The sequence below is a fragment of the Ornithorhynchus anatinus genome, chromosome 1, assembly GCF_004115215.2.
Source record: "Ornithorhynchus anatinus isolate Pmale09 chromosome 1, mOrnAna1.pri.v4, whole genome shotgun sequence".
Lineage (NCBI taxonomy): Eukaryota > Metazoa > Chordata > Mammalia > Monotremata > Ornithorhynchidae > Ornithorhynchus > Ornithorhynchus anatinus.
The window spans coordinates 115769485-115788711 of record NC_041728.1 but is presented as its reverse complement, the minus strand read 5'-3'; the positions used below and the strand labels follow the sequence as shown (position 1 = coordinate 115788711).

Here is a 19227-nt window from a genome sequence, read left to right as displayed (position 1 = left end):
GAGCCGGCATTAGAACCCAGGTCCTTCTGATGCCTAGGCCTGGGCTCTATCCACTAAGCATGCTGCTTCCATGGGTTATTGTCCTTAGGTGGACTACACCTCTCCTCAATGTCATCCCTCCCGACCCTCCCACTGACTCAGCGGGTCTCTCCAGTCTCTGGAGAATGTTGGTTTGCCAGAGCTGAAGAACATCCAACCCTGGAAGGGAATTGTTTGACTTCCAAGATCAGCAGATTGCTCAGAATCGTTATGGACCCCAGACTTCCATCCAATTCTTAGCAGGCATACACATTCAAGTCTTCCTCTAGGCCTTCCTCACCAACCAACAAGTCCTTTGTCAAACAGCTGAGAGGCAGCATAGCCTATTGGATAGATCACGGGCCTGGGACTCAGATGCACATGGGTTCTAATTTTGACTCTGCCACGTGTGCTGTGGGACCTTGAGCAAGTCACTTCGCTTCTCTGTGGCTCAGATTCCTCAACAGTAAAATGAGGATTCAGACTGTGAGCCCCATATGGGATAGGGACTGTGTCCAACCTGATTAGCTTTTATCTACCCCAGCACTTCGTACAATGACTGGCTCATTGTAAGAGCTTAAATACCACAAAAAAAAAAAAACCAGCACCACTGAATAATATCTGTCTACTTAAAAAGAAGCACCATACCAAAAACGTGGCTTAAAGTCTACCTCTTCTGGAAGAGTTACCTGGATTACCCTTATTAATCAACTAGCAATATAATCCCTACCCATCCTTTCCTCTCAATTCAGAGTGAACATTGTTATCTGGGAGCATCTGTTTGGATTAAGTCTCGTTTTTATTATTTCTCCCATTATGATAAAGATTTGGGGGTGAGAGAAATATTTCTAAATAGTCCCCAATAATCTATTTTATAGAATTTCTCTAATCTGCTTGAGTTGGATTCCCCATCCTTGCCAGAAAAATTTTCCACTGATTTATGTCCTGCCTGACTGAACCTAACAAGAAATACATTTTATTAGAGCAATAGATTTTCAGAATCATAGTAGTACATATTTTGATTAGGAATCAGGTCGAAAGTTCTTAATCAGCCCAGAAATTGCTGCTTTGGTTAAGCGAAGGAGGTGCAAGAAATTCAAAATAAGAATTATGGATAAAATGGGGCACATCCTTAAACCTCAACAACAATTCACCAATCCTCGAGCAGAGAAATTATTAAATCGTTGGTCATCCACAGGCAGTATTTCCCAATCCCTCTAATTCCCATTCCGCATACCGATCCAAGTGAATGCACATGAAAATCCAAGCTCTAGAGTTAAACCAATGCTGACCTCACAATGTAGGTAGCCTGGAGAACAGGAGATAAGGCACCAACTAAATAATTTAATTTTTCTTAACATAAAAATTGATAGTCTCCTATTTTATGGCTTCTGGGGAAATTTGGTATAGGGCTGATGTTCAATCAACCAAAACCGACTGAATTCAGTTGTCGTTCCCATTCCTTTTCCCAAGTACTTCACTCACAAAGATCAAACAATCACGCAAAGCCATAGCCCCATTAATCCTTTTGTGTGACAGTTCTGATAGGATCCTGTGCTATCAAAACAAAAGCAGCAGTACTCGGAACAAATGTTTGAAAGGGCACCCGAACTAAAAGCAAGTTTTATCAGGTAGTAGACTGGATGTCATAAGATTAGATGGATAAATGTGCATTCTTTTTACCAATTCCCAGAAGTTTACATTAAACTTTTCAATTAATCCCTAGCCCTTGCCCCCCACTGACAAATTTATGATTTCTCCAAGATACCCTAATTCCTGTCAGTGTTTCCTGAATACTACTGACAGCAGGTCTCCAATTTCACACATCCAAAGGATAGCGATTTTTACTTTCCATGTGCTACTTGGAAAAAAAAAATCAAACATATCATTTCCCACATTTCCATGGGGAGTAGCATCGTATCTGGAATGTCATAATTAATTTGATTGCCGAGCAAAGCAGATTTGGTGGCTTAGGATCTCTGAGAGTGCTCCTAATGTATGGACCAACTTGATCCTCATCAAATGGGTGAAGCTGTGTATGGGGCCTAGGAAGAGAGGGGATTTCTGTGAGGAAAAAACTTCTAAAAACTTAGCTTGGACTTCTTGGAAGGAGTATTTGACCCCGAGTAGAAAGCTTGTTGACCAGGGCTACTTGAGTTGGAGAATTCTATTCTTCAACCCCAATTCATATGCTTAAAAGCAGGATTTCTAGTAAGCAAATCAATGGGAGAATGCCCCCAGGATGAACAGGTCACTGATTTCTCTCTCCTTTTCTCCACCCAGTTCTTAGGGGTAATCGCTTCCATATCTCTGAGAAAGCATTGAAGCTAGGTTTAAAAGAGTCTTCAGGGAACCATTTACCAAATATACCCTTAGGATCACTTGAAGTTGCACCATCAATCATTAGGTGGCACTTATTGAAGGCTTACTGGGTTTAGAACAGTGTAATGAACACTTGGGAGAGTAGTAAAAGATCACAGTTTGTTAAGTGCTTACTGTGTGCCAAGCACTGTTCTAAGCACTGGGGTAGATACAAGGTAATCAGGTTGGTCCACGTGGGGCTTAATCCCCATTTTCCAGATGAGGTAACTGAGGCACAGAGAAGTGAAGTGACTTGCCCAAAGCCACACAGCTACTAAGTGGTGGAGCGGGAACCAGAACCCACGACCTCGGACTCCCAAGCCCGCGCTCTTTCCACTGAGCCATGCTGCTCCCACTCAGTACACGTTCCTTATCGGCATGGAGCTAATACATGCGGGAAGCAATTCGGGAAACATTCTAAACAAAGAAAAGTTCGTACAACCAAGTGACAGATAAAATGTTAGAGGGGCAAGACAAAGGCCAACTCAAAAGTCAACTACATATCTGGGGTTTTCATTTCTCAATATTGAAATTTGACATACTAGTCTCATTTCTTACATTCCAGCCCTCCATCTCCTACTGGACAATCCTGCTTCCAAATGGCCCGTCCCCTGACCGTTATCGTTTCGGCCCTGGACTCTACAGCCGGTCTAGTCTCCTTCGCCTCCCCTCCCCTCCCTCTGCAGAGTCGCACGAGTCGGAAGTGACATCAAGGCTTTGGGGGACCTGGGCAGGAACACAAAGGTTCTGGAGAGCTACAGGTGAGCCCGGTTCCCAAGGTGGCAGACTCTAGGTTCTGAATAGTGTTACCCAAGGCAGGGCTCCTTCCCCTCAGCAGCCCTCATCCCCCACCCTCCCTAGGCTGACGGGTTCTGTCTCAGGCTCCAGAACTTCTGCATCCCCAGGTCCCTTCCCCACTGTCCTCCCCTTTCCTTGGCCCCACTTCTCCACATCCCGTGCCACCCTGCACTGTTCTGCCTCCTCCCCCCCACCTTCTCCTCCTACACTACTGTTCTGCCTCTTCCTCCTCCTCCTCCTCTCCCACCACTGTTCTACCTCCTCCTCCTCCTCTCCCACAACTGTCCCACCACTGTTCTGACTCCTCTCCCACATTATTCTGTCTCCTCTTCCTCCTCTCCCCCTCTCCCACCAGTTCTGCCTCCTCTTCTCTCACACTCTTCTGCTTCCTCCTCCCACTGTCCTGCTTCCTTTCTCCTCCTCCCCCACTGTTCTTCCTCTTCTTCCTCCTCTCCCACCAGTTTTCCCTCCTTCTCTCCCACCACTGTTCTGCCTCCTCCTCATTCTCCACACTGCCGCCTCCTCCTCCTCTCTCTCCACTGTTCTGCTTCCTCCTCCTCTTCCTCCTCCTCCACTGCCTCCTCCTCTTTCCCCACTGTTCTTCCTCCTCTTCCTCTCCCACCAGTTTTGCCTCCTCCTCTCCCATCACTGTTCTGCCTCCTCCTTCTCTCCCACACTGTTCTGTCTCCTCCTCCTCCACCCTGTTCTGCCTCCTCCTCCTCCTCCTCCCTCCCACTGTCTGACTCCTCCTTTCCCTTCCCCCATTGCCCCCCAGCTCCCACCCCTCCCACGGCCCAGTCTACCCAGCCTAACGCCATCAAAGAGCTGCTCTGAGCCACAGTGCTTGCTCAGTGTTGACCCAGACACAGTATCTACTTTATATTCATAGACATTGAGCCCTAGTTCCATTTACCTATTACCAGAGTATATATTGCAATTTCACTACTGAAACGGGGTGTTTACATATCACCAGCTCAGATTACTTTTATAACCAAAGGCCTCGAAAAACGACATCTCATTTTCCTTTGACCCAAAACACTGATTTCCTAGGCCACACTCACACTGGAATTTTAAGTTATATTTGTTACCCTCTAAAATGGTGAGAATATAATGCCAATTTCACCTTCTGGTACTCTTTCTGCAGCTGCCAGGAAATTAACATAAAAAGAAAACAGTCATAATGTGTGATTACTATAACGTAAGGAGGTCTGATCTGTTCTATAATAGAACAGTCTTGAAATATTACGCCCTGTGACTAGTGTAGGGCAATAGCAACCATTTGAAAAGGCCAAAATTAAGTCCCCAAGTAAAATTCTCCCTAGCCTCCCACCAGGGGGGAGAGAGAGAAGGAGAGAGAGAAAGCATGAGCATTTGCGTGTTATATTCTCTTAATGTGACTTGCAGTTTTCGATGTTGGAGCCAAGCAGTCAGGAATATAACCAAGATCTAAGAGAAGTCTGGATTAGGCCTATACCCAAGAATGGCTCTGTCTCTCTATCTAATTGCTTACTTGTTTGACCTTTTATTTCAGCTTAAGAATTCTGAGGTCAGGTCCACAGGAGTTAAATGTGGCCAGCCAAACTGAATTTTTCAGTAGAAAAGCTGGTTTGAGGCAAAGAATAAATAGCATTTATTAACAGCCTGCTATGTGCAGAGCACTATACTGAGTATATCGGAGAGTGCAAGAGAAATAGGCAACAGAATCCTCCCCTTCAAGGAATCTTCAACCTAGTTGGGGGTACAGACAAAACTTTACAGAAAGAAGAAAAAGTAGTGGGCAGGGAATGTGAACGTGTCTGTTATTGTTGCATTGTACTCTCTCAAGCACCCTTTCAGGGTCGCACCTGGAGAGTTTCCAGTACTCTACCAGTCTAGGCTATGGGAGGGAGAGTCAAGCAGAGGCCTGTCCATTCCATTCCTAGCTTGGGCTGTGGCTAGCGAGTGGAAGGCAAGCTGCTACAAGTCAAAACTCACCTGTGCTGGACAGCAGAGGCATGGGAGAGAGTAGAGGGTAGACACTCGTTTATTGAGCAGAAGAAGGCAAAGGTAAACCGCTTCCATATTTTCACCAAGAAAACTTTGTGAAGATACTACCAGAATGATTGCAAATGGAGGTGGGGCTTTCTGGGACAGATGTGTTCATGGGGTCGCTATGGGTCGGAGACTGCTCGAAAGCTTAAGACAAGACTCTCCCGAGTGCTTAGTGCTGTGTTCTCCACAGTCAATAAATATAATATACAATGATATAATATAATATACAATAATAGAATGAATCAATGAAAAAAATTGATATACAAGGGGAAGTCAATATATACAGAAGTACTATGAAGGGTTGTCACTGATGAGGTGATAGAGGAGTATTGAGATGGCAGTTGGGAGAACAAAAATTTACCTGGAGAAACCGTCCATAATGGAATGGTATTTTAGAAGGGATTTAAAGATGGGGAGAGCTGTGGTCTGGCAGATTTGAAAGTGAGAGGGAGAATTCCAGTCAGGAGAAGGCCTTAAGAAATGGGTTGGAAGCCTGAGAGACAAGAACTTCTCTGTGCCTCTGTTTTCTCATCTATACAATGACAATTCAATTCCTGCTCTCCCTCCTCCTTAGACCGTAAATCCCATGTGGGACCAGAACTGTGTCCGACCTTTATCTAGAGCAGATAGAGCACGGGCCTAGGAGTCAGAAGGTCATGGGTTCCAATCCCAGTTTCACCAATTGTCTGCTGTGTGACCTTTGGCAACTCACTTCACTTCTCTGTACCTCAGTTATCTCATCTCTAAAATGGGGATTGAGACTGTGAGCCCCACATAGGATAGGGACTGTGCCCAATTTACTTTGCTTGTATCCATCCCAGCATTTAGTACAATGCCTGGCACAGAGTAGGCACTTGAAAGCACAATCATTATCTACCCCAATGCTTAGTACAGTGCTTGCCATGTAGTAAACACAATGCCACAATGAATCATTATTATTATCTGCCTGAAAACATCCCAGGGTTTTGGCCTGCAGTAACCCCTCCGTGAGCCCCACATCACTGACTTTGTTCTCCGCCACCCCATATGCCAGGGTTTCTGTACGGGCATGGCCAAAAAAAAATCAATTAACAACTCTGAAGCCAAGGCCCCTACTGGAAATATCAGAACTACAAGATTCTCCCAATAGTGTGACCACATAGCTTGTCTTTGTGAGCCACATCATCCTGAGTCAAGTCCAAATTCTGGCGCAGGATGACAGAACATATTTTTTTAAATGGTATTTATTAAGTGCTTACTATATGCCAGGCACTGTACTAAGCACTGGGGTAGATATAAGCTAATCAGGTTAAAGAGAGTCCATGTCCCACATGGGGCTCACGGTCTTAAACCCCATTTTCCAGATGAGATAACTGAGGCTTAGAGAAGTTAATCTGTTGCTGAACTGTACATTCCAAGCGCTTAGTATAATGTTCTGCACACAGTAAGCAGTCAATAAATACTATTGAATGAATGAATGAATAAAAAGTGACTTGCCCACAGTCACACAGCAGATGTGGGATTAGAACCCAGATCCTTCTGACTCGCAGGCCAGTACTCTATCCACTAGGCCATGCCGCACGTGATGAATCAGGAATGGCTGGATAGTTAATGTACACTTCAGGATCTGGCTGCGAATTTTGGCTCAGCCGTGTCTTACAGGTTGCATCCATCGTATGAAAGGAGTATACGCTGCCAGCAGATACTTAGGTTTTCTCAATTTAGCAATATGAGGAGCAGCAAAATTAAGGCAAGGCCATGTTATTGATGAAAGCAGACTGGTTGGTGCAAGTTTTCCATGACTAATGATTTTCCAGAAAAAACTCTGTACACAGCTGCTGCAGAATTGGTTTTGAAGAAAATGGCATGAACTCTTTATGCAACCGAATTAGAGTTTCACTCATCCAAGCCCAGAATGGAAACAGGTAGCTAGAGAATATGATTACGGCAATTACCATTTCCAAATAGTGTGTGGACTCTACCCTCTATATCATTCTGGGAGTTTCATATTTTGGGTAACAATAAGAGGGTTCATTGCAAGGAGAGATTGTGGAATAAACTAGATGTCTGAAAGCAGAAAGATAAAGCATCCACCACAATAAAAAAAAAAAATCTGTAGCATGGAAACCTACTTAGAAAAAATCTATTACAATTTCCATTAGCTACATAAGTTATGTGCGTACAGGCACGGCTTTCACAATTTGAGAGCAAAACCGGTCCCGGACTGTCTTCTCCACAATGCCTGGGAAGGACATATTTACTCTGATTTGTCCTAAAAGTGTAGTCAAAGCCTCATCAGAATTCAAATTGGGTAAGCGAGAAGGGAGAGACTTAAGGCAGAGACTAGGACAGAAGGCAAATACACCCATGAGTAGCCTGTCATAAATCCTTGTTTAGCTAGGACAGTTCCAGATGCTAATAGGCTGTCCTGAACAATTTTAGAACAGAATACAATTATCCCTGAATGAGGACTGTCTGGGCTACCTTGTATCGACCCCCAGCTGTTGATTATTTTAAATGTTTTGACTTCCCATCCAAGCTGGAACATGGTCTGTACATGTTCAGTTGCATCCCACAGCATTCTGAGACTTGCATTCAGATATCTCTCCACTCCACCAAAGTTGCCAAGTGGTGAAGAGGAACATGAACAAATCAGGGATTGTGTCTCAGTGTCCTGGTTTTCAATGACTACCATAAGGTCAGTTGATCCACAGATTACCTTTTTTTCTTCTTCAATGTGAGATTCTTCATTAAGATCTTAGCCAAGTCATAAGCCCAAAAGCAGGGAGAACTCACACGTCTCCCAGTAGCTCTATTCTCGTAAAAAGAGTCTTTACAATTATAGTTAAAATAAGTATCCCTAGCATTTTCTAAATATTTGTCTTTTCTCAACCTTTTGTCCTCAATTCCTTTAGAAGAATCAAACTTCAAGGTCCGCTACAGGGAGAAATTTGTGCAATACATGTGTGGGGGTGTATATATACACAATTACACAAGTATTTATACATGTACATATATTTGCATACATATACACAATTAAATAAAAAGTCTCCAAAATAGTTATATGAAGCTTCCCCAGGTAAAAATCTCATTACCTGCATGCATCCTGAATTTCCAGGAAGTTACATGGAGAAGGTGGAGGAACAGGGTAAGATGCCTTAGAATAAATTCAAACTCAAAATGGTTTGACTAAATGTTGGCTTTCCCAGAAATTCCTTCGAAGCATTCTTTGAACATTTCTGAAACTTGCCAAACAAGACTAAATACTCACTCTACAGCAGCCATTTCAAATTCCATTTGAACTGCAAAGGAATGTCATGGCCTTATAATTTGTATTATTTCTCCCACATTTTCTGAAAAGATTAGTGGGGCAATGCATCCTGAAACAAAGATAGTAAAGTCTGACACAAGAATGTCAAGCTCAGAGACCTCTTGATATATTCAACGCTAAATGCATTTTAATATTTAACCTTTTAAAAGTTATGTGTATACCAACTACTGATTTTTTGCATCCACTTGAAAATGAAAGTCAACTCATTGCTTGCTGTTGTTTTTTAATGGTGCTTAAGTGCTTACTATGTGCCAGGCATAATAATAATAATAATACTTATGATAGTTGTTAAGCACTTACTACGTGCCAAGCACTGTTCTAAGCACTGGGGTAGATACAGGGTAATCAGGTTGTCCGGATTCAGGCTGTCCCACGTGGGGCTCACAGTCTTAATCCTCATTTTACAGATGAGGTAACTGAGGCACAGAGAAGTTATGTGACTTGCCCAAAGTCACACAGCTGACAAGCGGCGGCACTGGGATTAGAACCCACGACCTCTGACTCCCAAGCCCGCGATCTCTCTGCTAAGCCATGCCGCGTCTCAAGCTAATCAGGTTGGAAACAGTCCATGTTCCACATAAGGCTCACAATCTCAATTCCATTTTATACAGGAGAGAACTGAAGCCCAGAGAAGTGAAATATGGTATTTGTTAAGCGTTACTATGGGCTAGGCATGAAGATATAAGCGAAGGGGTAGATAAAGTTTTATCAGGTTTGACACAATCTCTGTCCCAGATGGGGCTCACAGTCTCAAACCCCATTTTACAGATAACTGAGGCACAAAGAAGTGAAGTGACTTGCCCGAAGTCATACAGCAAACGGTTGGCAGAGCCAGGATTAGAACCCAGGCCCTTCTGTCTCTCAGGCCTGTGCTCTATCCACTAGGCCACGTTGCTTCTCGTGAATCTACTGGAGGGTCAGGGATAGGCTGAAGGATTTGAGAGGAGTGAATTAACTGTGAATAATCACTGTTTATTCAAAGACGTAAGTCTACTCATTTTGGAAAAACAACCAGTGATTGTCAACATGTTGGGAATTAGGAGCCCAGACTTTCAGACCTGTTGCAGGATAAGAACACAGTGTTTTCTTGCTCAGTATTCCCATAACAAGGGAAGAACTCAGCTCTCTGTTGTTTTGGGGCCCTCTCACCTTTTTCTCACCTCTGGAAATGACCTATCGAGTAAGTTTTTCTCTCTCTCCTTGGAGATAAAGTGCAAGACCCAAGTTTCTGATGAAAAATGGGTCAAGACAGAAAGCAGAAAAGAAAATCAATTTGAAAGGTCTGTTCCCAAATTACTCTGCAATGGTTTTGCATTAGTCTCTGAAAGAAACAAATTTAATTCTGGAAAGCAGTCTTGCTCCTTAAGCTACTAACTGTATCCAATTTAGGCTCCTGACCATCAGGTTTAAGACTCTCCAATGGCTGGCTCCTTATCAAGCCAACCCCTTCTCCTGCCAAACCTTGGCTCGCTTCCACATCTCCAAATAAACTCCCATTTTAAGGAAATGTCACACTCAACTCTCGCTCTGAACCAATAATAATAATTATTAGAGTCTTTGTTAAGTGCTTACACTGTGCCAAGCACTGTTCGAAACACTGGTGTAGATATAAGGTAATCAGATTGGACACAGTCCCCATCCCACGGGGGGGGGGGGGGGGGGTCACAGTCTTAATCCCCATTTTACAGGTGAGGTAACCGAGACACAGAGAAGTGAAGCGCGTTGCCCGAGGTCACACAGCAGACAAGAGGTGGAGCCGGGATTAGAACCCAGGTCCTTCTGATTCCCGAGCCCATGCTCATGCTACTGGGCCATGCCGCTTTAAAAAGTAAGGACTCCTTTGAGCTGGAATTGAACCAGCAACCTAAGGATGTCTAAGGTTTCACTACTACAGTCCTCCACTCTACCAGCTGAGCTAACGCAGGGTCACATTTCTCTTCTCCACTCCTGCCCGCTACCTTCAAGATCCTTTCACTGCACTTTGGGTAGGAACTTGGTCTGGCAAATCGCTAGTCAAATGTCACTTCGTTGCTACAACAGGGGGTTTGGGAAGGTTTTGTCACACGACCCTAAAATTCAAGTGCAAATCTAGAGCACGGGTTTGGGAGTCAGAGGACTTGGGTCCTAATCCCGATTCCACCTCTTCCCTACTGTAGGACTTTAGGCAAGTCACTTGATTTATCTGTGTTTCAGTTCCCTCATCTGCAAAATGGGGAATCAATACCAGCCTCCTCCTACTTAGGTTGGGAGCCCCATGTGGGACCTGATTATCTTGTATCTACTTCGGTGCTTAATACAGGGTTTGACACATAGTAAGCACTTAATACCACAATTATTATTATTATTTTTGTATATTTTTCAGGTGGCATGCCATCGTCCCCCTTAGCTAAGCGGAAGATTCGATTCGCAACACTGCCAGGTTCAAATGCCACTCACGTGCTTATACCTGCGTAAACAGCCTGGCATATCATACGCAAAAACGTTGGTGTTACGGCCTTTTTACCAACATGCGTGGTGAAATAATCGTAATGGTAGCCCTGAGTGTAAATACTATAACTACCAAGCACAGAATATATACATTTTGATTTGCTGATCCAGATGGTTTCGTTTGCTGAATAACCCAAAAGGATCACTTTTCACCACATTTCTATTTTTTGGAAAAAAAAAATTAAATCTCAAAAGTGATCACCTGTGAAAAAGTTATTTTGGTTTCAACCAACTTTTTCAGGAATCTAATAGGAGACAGAGGTCTCTTTTAAAAGGAATCTCAGCTCTGTACCTCAGAGAATAAAGGTGGAGTTTCACCTAAAGGTTGATCCAGCTACTCATTCTAAACTCCTAAATGTAGGTCACCAGGCACAGGAGGGCCTAAGGGATAAAGGGCCATATATTCAGAACACAGAAATTATTTTCCAAGAGTAGGCTACATGGGAGGTGGAATGGGCTGAGAGCAGAGTAAAATAATCAAAAAGTGCAATGCACTCAGTGAAATCTCAAATGGTTTATGATGTTGAAAAGGCTATCAAGTAAGTTTTGCTTTAAATGGTCCCTACTAGAAATAAAACGGTATTGTTACGATAACTCAAAAATAACAGGAGAGTAATTTTCCCTCTCACTTTCCTTTATGTCTTTATAGCAGAAGCACTGCTATACGCTGCAAAAATTGAAAGCTCAGGAGAAGCAGTGTGGTCTGGTGGAAAGAGCACAGACCTGGGTTGTAACCCATGCTCTGCCACTTGCCTAGTGTAACCACGGACAAATCATTTAAATGCACTGTGCCTCAGTTGCTCATCCATAAAATGAGGACCCAATATCTGTTCGCCCTTCCTTTTTGTCTGTGAGCCCCATGTGAGATGGAAACTGCATCTGGCCTGATTATCTTCTATCTTGTATCGACCCCTAATGCTTAGTACAGTGTTTGGCGCACACACACAGTAAGCCCATAGCTAATGCAATTATTAGTATGTTCCTTCATCTCTAAAATGTGAGACAGGGATCTGCTTATATTGGATCTATCCCCAGTGGTCGAAGCAGTGTGGCCTGGCGAATGAATGAACGAATGAAAAGGGCACGGGTCTGCGAATCAGGGTTCTAATTCCAGCTCTGCCATTTGTCTACTTGACTTTGGGCAAGTCACTTAACTCCTCTGTGCCTTAGTTTCCTTATTTATAAAATGGGGATCCAATGCCTGTTCTCCACCCACTTGAGACTGGGTGCTCCATGTTGGACAGGAACTGTGTTTGACCTGATCATCTTGTAGCGATGTGAACATTTAGCCCAATGCTCAGTACAGAGTGAGCCCTAACAAATACCATTTATTATTAATGATAATAATCCCCTCAAATGTATCACATTTCTATACATCCCACCTGGATGAGTACTCCCACATATTATGCAGTCAAAAATACACCACTTGAGCATGACTGTGATTGTCTACAGGATACGACGTTGATCACTCCTCCTGAGTTCTGATATATTGTTCTAGGCTGGAAAAATAAGATTCACAACTGATTAATGGGTTTCAATTGATTTTTCAAGAGCTGTTAAGGAGACTTGGGACACAGCAGGGGGATTTCCTCAATCCTGCCTTTCCATCTCAAATTGGTTGATGCCATTTCAATTGCCCCTCTATTCTCGCTTCTCTTCTCAGCCTCTTAAATGGACCTCCATCTGTTATCAGTCTTATCCTAGTATCTTGCCCTCATCTTGGGCTTTTTTTTTATGGTGTTTGTTAAGGACTTACTATGTGCCAGGCACTGTTTTAAGTGCTGGGGTAGATACAAGCTAATAAAGTTGGACACGGTTCCGGTCCCACGTGGGGCTCACAGTCTTAATCCCCATTTTACAGATGAGATAACTGAGGCACGGAGAAGTATGTTGACTTGCCCAAGGTCACAAAGCAGACAAGTGGCCGAACCAGGATTAGAACGCAGGACCTTCTTATTCCCAGACATGTGCTCTATTCATTAGACCACACTGCTTCATAATAAGCCACACTGCTTCTCATACTGATTTTACTTTCTCACCCCATTCATTTTTTTCTGAGACCTGAGTATCTCTTCCAGGATTATGACATCAGGTCCTACCAAAAAACACAAGGAACTCATGCTTGTAAAAACCTTGTGTTAGTCAAAACGAACACTGAAATTCTCACCCAGTTCGGCATGATGAGCATGCAGCCAGGCAGCACTTTTTTTTTAACCCAATATCACAGCATTCCAAGCTCAAATAGGCCTACGTTCTTGGAAAGACATTTCCTAACTCACTTGAAGAAGCATGGAATAGTGAAAAGATCACAGGACAGAGTCAAAGGACCTTAGTTCTCTGGCGCTTGTCCGCTGTAACACTTTGAGCAAATCACTTCACTTCTCTGGGCCTCAGTTACCTCATCTGAAAAATGGGGATTAAAACTGTGTCCCCGATGTGGGACATGGACTGTACCCAACCTGATTAGCTTGCATCTATCCCAGTGCTTAGTACAGTGTCTGGTACATAGTAAGCACTTAAATAGCATTAAAACAGATTTTAAAAAGGGTCACATGCTTGTAAAAACCTTGCATTAGGAAAAATTCATGGTGCAGCTCTTACCTAGTTAGGCATGGTGAGCATGCAGCAGACAAGTTTTTTTTTCTTCTTCTTCTTCTGAATATCACAGCTCTCCAAGCCCAAACAAGCCTACATTCTTGGAAGAGCATTCCCCAACTCACTAACTGCACTTTAGCCAAAGCTCACAGTTGAAAACATAAGTTATGGCAGAACAATCTCGGCAGCACAGTGGATAATAAATACCCATGATGCAAGAGAGCTTGCTCCTCAGATGTATTTTGGATAAGTGTCTTTTGCAAGTCTCAGATTTTCAAGAGATTCTGAACTCCTAAAGTAACACAGGAATAGCTTCTAATTCAGAAGGGTATAATACGGGCCCACGAGATTCAATCTGACTCAGAAGGGGGGTCACGTCGGCGATCCATTCACCGACCTCCAAGCACAAGTGACACTGAGAACGACGGCATGCAAAGTTTACTGAGAGTAGCAGGGACAATAAGCATAAGCAGGCCAGGTAAGCATAGCCCTAAACTAAAATCAATCAATTATAGTTTTTGAGCACTTACTGTGTGAAGAGCACCATACAAAGAGATTGGGAGTAATAATAATTATTATTATGGTACCTGTTAGGTGCTTACTATCTACCAAGCACTGCTCTAAGTGCTGGGGTAGATGCAAGGTAATCAGGTTGGACATAGTCCCTGTCCCACAGGGAGCTACAGAGTCTTAATCTGCATTTTACAGATGCAGGCCCTTGCTCTTTCTACTAATGATGTTGGTATTTGTTAAGCGCTTACTATGTGCCGAGCACTGTTCTAAGCGCTGGGGTAGACACAGGGGAATCAGGTTGTCCCATGTGGGGCTCACAGTCTTAATCCCCATTTTATAGATGAGGTAACTGAGGCACCGAGAAGTTAAGTGACTTGCCCAAAGTCACACAGCTGACAAGTGGCCGAGCTGGGATTCGAACCCATGACCTCTGACTCCAAAGCCCGTGCTCTTTCCACTGAGCCGCGCTGCTTACAAGGCCATGCTGCTAATGAGAATAATAGAACAGAGGTGGTAGACACATTTCTTGACCCTTAACAAGCTTTGCCACATACCTGCTGTGTGAACTTGGGCAAATCACTTAATTTATCGGTCCCTCATCGGCAAAATGGGGATTCAATGCCTGTGCTCCCTCCTCCTCAGACTTTGAGGCCCATGTGGGACCTAATTATCTTGTATCTACATCAGTGCTTCCCCTCTCAGGGTCGCTCCGGGAGAGTTTCCAATTCTCTACCAGTCTCGACTACAGAAGGGAGAGTCAAGCAGAGGCCTATCCATTCCATTCCTAGCTTGGGCAGTGCCTAGCGAGTGGAAGGCAATCTGCTACAAATCAAAACTCACCCATGCTGGGCAGAAGCTGCATGGAGAGAGTCGAGGGTGGAGACTCTAGTTTACCGCACAGAAGGCGGCAATGGTAAACCACTTCCATATTTATACCAAGGAAACTCTATGGATCCACTATCAAAACGATTGCAGGTGGAGATGGGGCCTTCTGGGAGAGATGTGTCCATGGCGTCGCTACGGGTTGGAGATGACTCAACAGCATAAGAAAGACAGTGTTTGGCACATAGAATTTAACAAATACCACAATTATCTTATATATATATATATATATATATATATATCTCTATCATATTACTTATGATAGAGAGATATATATATCATACTACTTATGGTGAACACAGATGCATCCTTCTGTAGAGGTTCCAGCAATAGACTGGAAATCTAAATGAATGGGTTCAATTTGCAGACTCAGGGAGCAATATTGTTTGCCATTCTCTAGTTCCTTATTTATGAGATGGTGTCTGTCTCCCCGCTAGACTGTAAATTCTTGCAAGGTAAGGACATGGCCTAGTGGACAGAGCACAGGCCTGGGAGTCAGGAGGACCTGTGATTTAATCCCGGGTCCTCCACCTGTCTGCTATGTGACCTTAAGCAAGCCACTTCACTTCTCTGTGCCTCGGTTACCTCATCTGTAAAATGGGGATTACAAGTGTAAGCCCCACGTGGGACAGGGACTGTCTCCAATCTGATTAGCTTGCATCTACCCCAGTTCTTAGAACAGTGCTTGACACATAGTAAGCACTTAAATATCATCCTTATTGAAGCAGCATGGCTCAGTAATAATAATAAGAATGAGGATTATTAATATATCATACAATATAATAAGAATAATATAATGAATAAAGAATAAAATAATATAATAATAATAAGAATAATGACTGATAATGACTATTATTCTTATTTTTACTGTAATTGTTATTAGTGGATAGTGGATAGAGCACAGCCTGAGAGTCAGAAGGACCTGGGTTCTAAATCCAGCTCCACCATATGCCTATTGTGTGACCTATGACAAGTCACTTCTGTTTTCTGGGCCTCAGTTACCTCATATGGCAAATGTGAAAATGGACAGATTTGGGACAGGGACTATGTCCAACCTGATTAACTTGTATCTACTCCAGGGCTTAGAACAGTGCTTGGTACATAGTAAGCATTTAACAAGTACCATAATCATTATCAAATATTGTTAACATCTAACTACTGAACTCTTCTAAGCATGTAATACAGTGCTCTGCACCCAGCAGGTGTTCAGTGCCAGGCCTCAGCCCTCCCCAACCTCAAAGCCTCATTCCACTTCCTAACCCAGCCACTTCCTCCCAACAGGTGTGCTCCTTGGTGGCTCCATCAGTCCTGGGGCACAGGAACTATTCATGGTTGTCCTACTTTGGGGAAATAGCAATTCTTAAAATCCAGTTCAATGGCACCCTACTTCATCTCCCCGATCTCTTCATCTTATCCTAAGTACCCAGGTGAGCCCTGGTCTCTTGTCTGAGTTCCTAAGAGCACAATGAACTCATGCAGGTAGTGGAAGGAGGAAAAAAGAAAAAGAGAAGAGGACAGGAGAGAAGAGTGAGGGGAGAGAAGAAGAAAGGAAAGGAAAAAGGAAAGGAAAAAGGAAAGGAAAAAAGAAAGGAAAGGAGAGAAAGAAAATCAAACTACGCCCAGGAAGCAGTATCCTGTGCTGCCTTTCTTCATAATAATAGTATAATTATTATGGTACTTAAGTGCCTATCATGTGCCAAGCACTTTTCTAAGCACTGGGGTAGATACATGTTAATCAGGTTGGATTAACTAACCCACAAGGGGCTCACACCTTTAATTCCCATTTTCCAGATGAAGTAACTGAGGCCCAGAGAAGTGAAGTGACTTGCCCAAGGTCATACGGCAGACATGTGACAGAACTGGGATTCAAACCCAGGTCTTTCTGACTCCCAGGCCCATATCCAATTCACTAAACCACACTGCTTCTCCATTGTGTTCTATCTTTCCTGAGCCCCTCTCTTATGCTGGACAGAGACATTGGGGAAAAAGAGATAGAGGGCCTACTCCATAGAAATGACCCTGAAGAACAACCCGCTGCTCTAGGACCACAAAACCTGCAGAAGCAGGATCCCTCTTGCCTCACGGCCTTCCTCCTGAGGAGAGGATTTTTCCATGAACTCCCACTTTCTTCATACATGGGGAGGTTAGGATCCAATTGCTCTTAGGAGAGTAAAGTTGGGCGAAGGATTGGACATTAGCTTCTCCTCAAAGAATCTTGCTATTGTTTCGTACTGTGGGTTCGGTTGTTTTTCCTCGACAGGTCTCGAGATGCAGACAGTACTGCGGGAAATATGTAATTTAGGCCTTCCTATCCACGAGACTGAGTGGGGCCACTAATGAGCGAGAATAAATTCCCATAGGTCGGCTTTTGGCCGGAGAGGAAGTGACTTTGAAGGTAATTATCCAGGGAACAAGTTTTTGCATTACAACATGCTGGGTGGGGAGGATTACTCTTTGTGGACACAAGCTCTGATGAGCAGGGCTCAGGAGGAGGCCTGACAGGTCTACTTATAAAACCTCTCAAGACAGATGGAGAGAATAAGAGTGATTCATTGACTAAACCCAAGTAAGCAATACTCTGTGACAGCACCTCAGCCAATTTAGCCATGACTGACTTGTCATTTCTTCGCTCGACTCCTAGGTTAGCGACAGGCAGGGAGGTACAGTGGAATCAGCAAATGCAACCAGCACGTTTGGCCTTCCAGGCTGTCAGTGAACTTCCAGCATGGTGTCCACCTCCAATCAATTCCATTACTATTATGTTCTCCTTCTACAACCCAGCCTGCACACTTCACTCCTCTAATGCTAACCTTCTCACTCTAACTCAATCTCATTTATCTCACTGCCGAACTCTCACCCACATCCTCCCTCTGGCCTAGAACACCCTCTCTCTTCATATCCGATACTCTCCCCACCTACAAAACCTTATTCGAGGCACATCTCTTCCGAGAGGCCTTCTCTGACTAAGCCCTCCTTTCCTCTTTTCCCCTCTCTCTTCTGAATTGCCCTGATTTCCTCCCTTTATTCATCCCCTCTCCACTTATGTACATATCTGTAATTATATTCACTCATATCAATGTCTGTCTCCCTCTCTAGACTGTAAGACTGTTGTGGGCAGGGAATGTGTTATACTGTACTCTCCCAAGTGTACAGTAAGCACTCAAATACGACTGACTGAAAGAATGGTTTACACATATTGCAATTAGATACAATACAATCATAGCAGACAAAAACGACTGTCCCACATGGAATTCCCTATCTAAAGGAGTGGGGGTTAATTTGGGATTTCATAGACTTCGCTAGAGAGAGTTGGAGGCTGGAAAGAAGAAATCAATCTATGTTTTTTTATTGAGCACTTACTCTATGCAGCGCACTAAGCCCTTGAGAGAGGACAATACAAGCGAGTTAGTAAACACCATTTCCTTGTCCATAAGGTGCTTACAGACTAGTGAGAAAGGGGAGGTGAACTAGAATTTAATGTTTTCCTTTTCTGAAATCCAAATTGAAAGAGATGATGACACCAAATCCAAAACAAAGATCAACACAGGACAACTCCTCGAGGGAAGGGAGTGAGTTTTCTTCTTACCTTACCTAATGTACGGTCAGACAACAAGGTGCTGCTAATGAGAATATATGTGAACAACCCCCCCCACTCCATTTGTACCTATAAAAAGATCAAAGACTTTTTAAACCTGCTTAGGATGTAAAACTGGATTGAGGCTGTCTAATTGAAAAGGTAATGCTAAATATTAGTCCCAAACTACACCAGGGGGTGAGGCTGTTATTAAGGAGTCTAACTCTAGATGACGGAAGACACTGGAGACAAACTGTTCTATTAGGGCAATTTAGACTGCAACCCCTTAGGGTAAAATCCATACCTTTGCAGCAATGTAATTTGTACAAAAGACACTGCCAGCACTCACACCCTGCAGGGTGAAACTGGATTTGAACAACCGTAAGCCAAAGATAATGTTCAGGTTTCAGCTACTACAAATCACGTCAGTGCTCAAGGGAACTTTTGAACGGATATTTTATAGAGGGACTGTTTACAACAGATCAAGACAGAAAGAAACTCCGGTGTTTGCTACTGAAAATGAGAAAATTAGGACCATCAGAAAATAACTCACTGGAGACCAAATGCAAGTGATTGCAACAGAACTTTGCTTTGTCCAAAAAATATTATAAACTCACCTACCGAAGGAAACACAAGGATTGCTCTCTTTTGTCGGTTT

The 19227-nt window shown here is 43.5% G+C and overlaps 1 protein-coding gene and 2 non-coding genes across 3 annotated transcripts in view; 2 read left to right on the top strand and 1 right to left on the bottom strand.

Moving 5' to 3' along the window:
- The window catches only part of SPSB4 (splA/ryanodine receptor domain and SOCS box containing 4), a 204144-nt gene that overhangs the window by 148741 nt on the left and 36176 nt on the right, over window positions 1-19227 (bottom strand). The gene's annotated exons all lie outside the window — the stretch shown is intronic.
- On the top strand, window positions 5004-5141 carry LOC114817193. Its single transcript, XR_003765032.1, has one exon. It is a non-coding gene; the product is annotated as a small nucleolar RNA SNORA7 (small nucleolar RNA).
- LOC114816119 lies at window positions 14806-14943 on the top strand. The gene has a single exon (XR_003763899.1). It is a non-coding gene; the product is annotated as a small nucleolar RNA SNORA7 (small nucleolar RNA).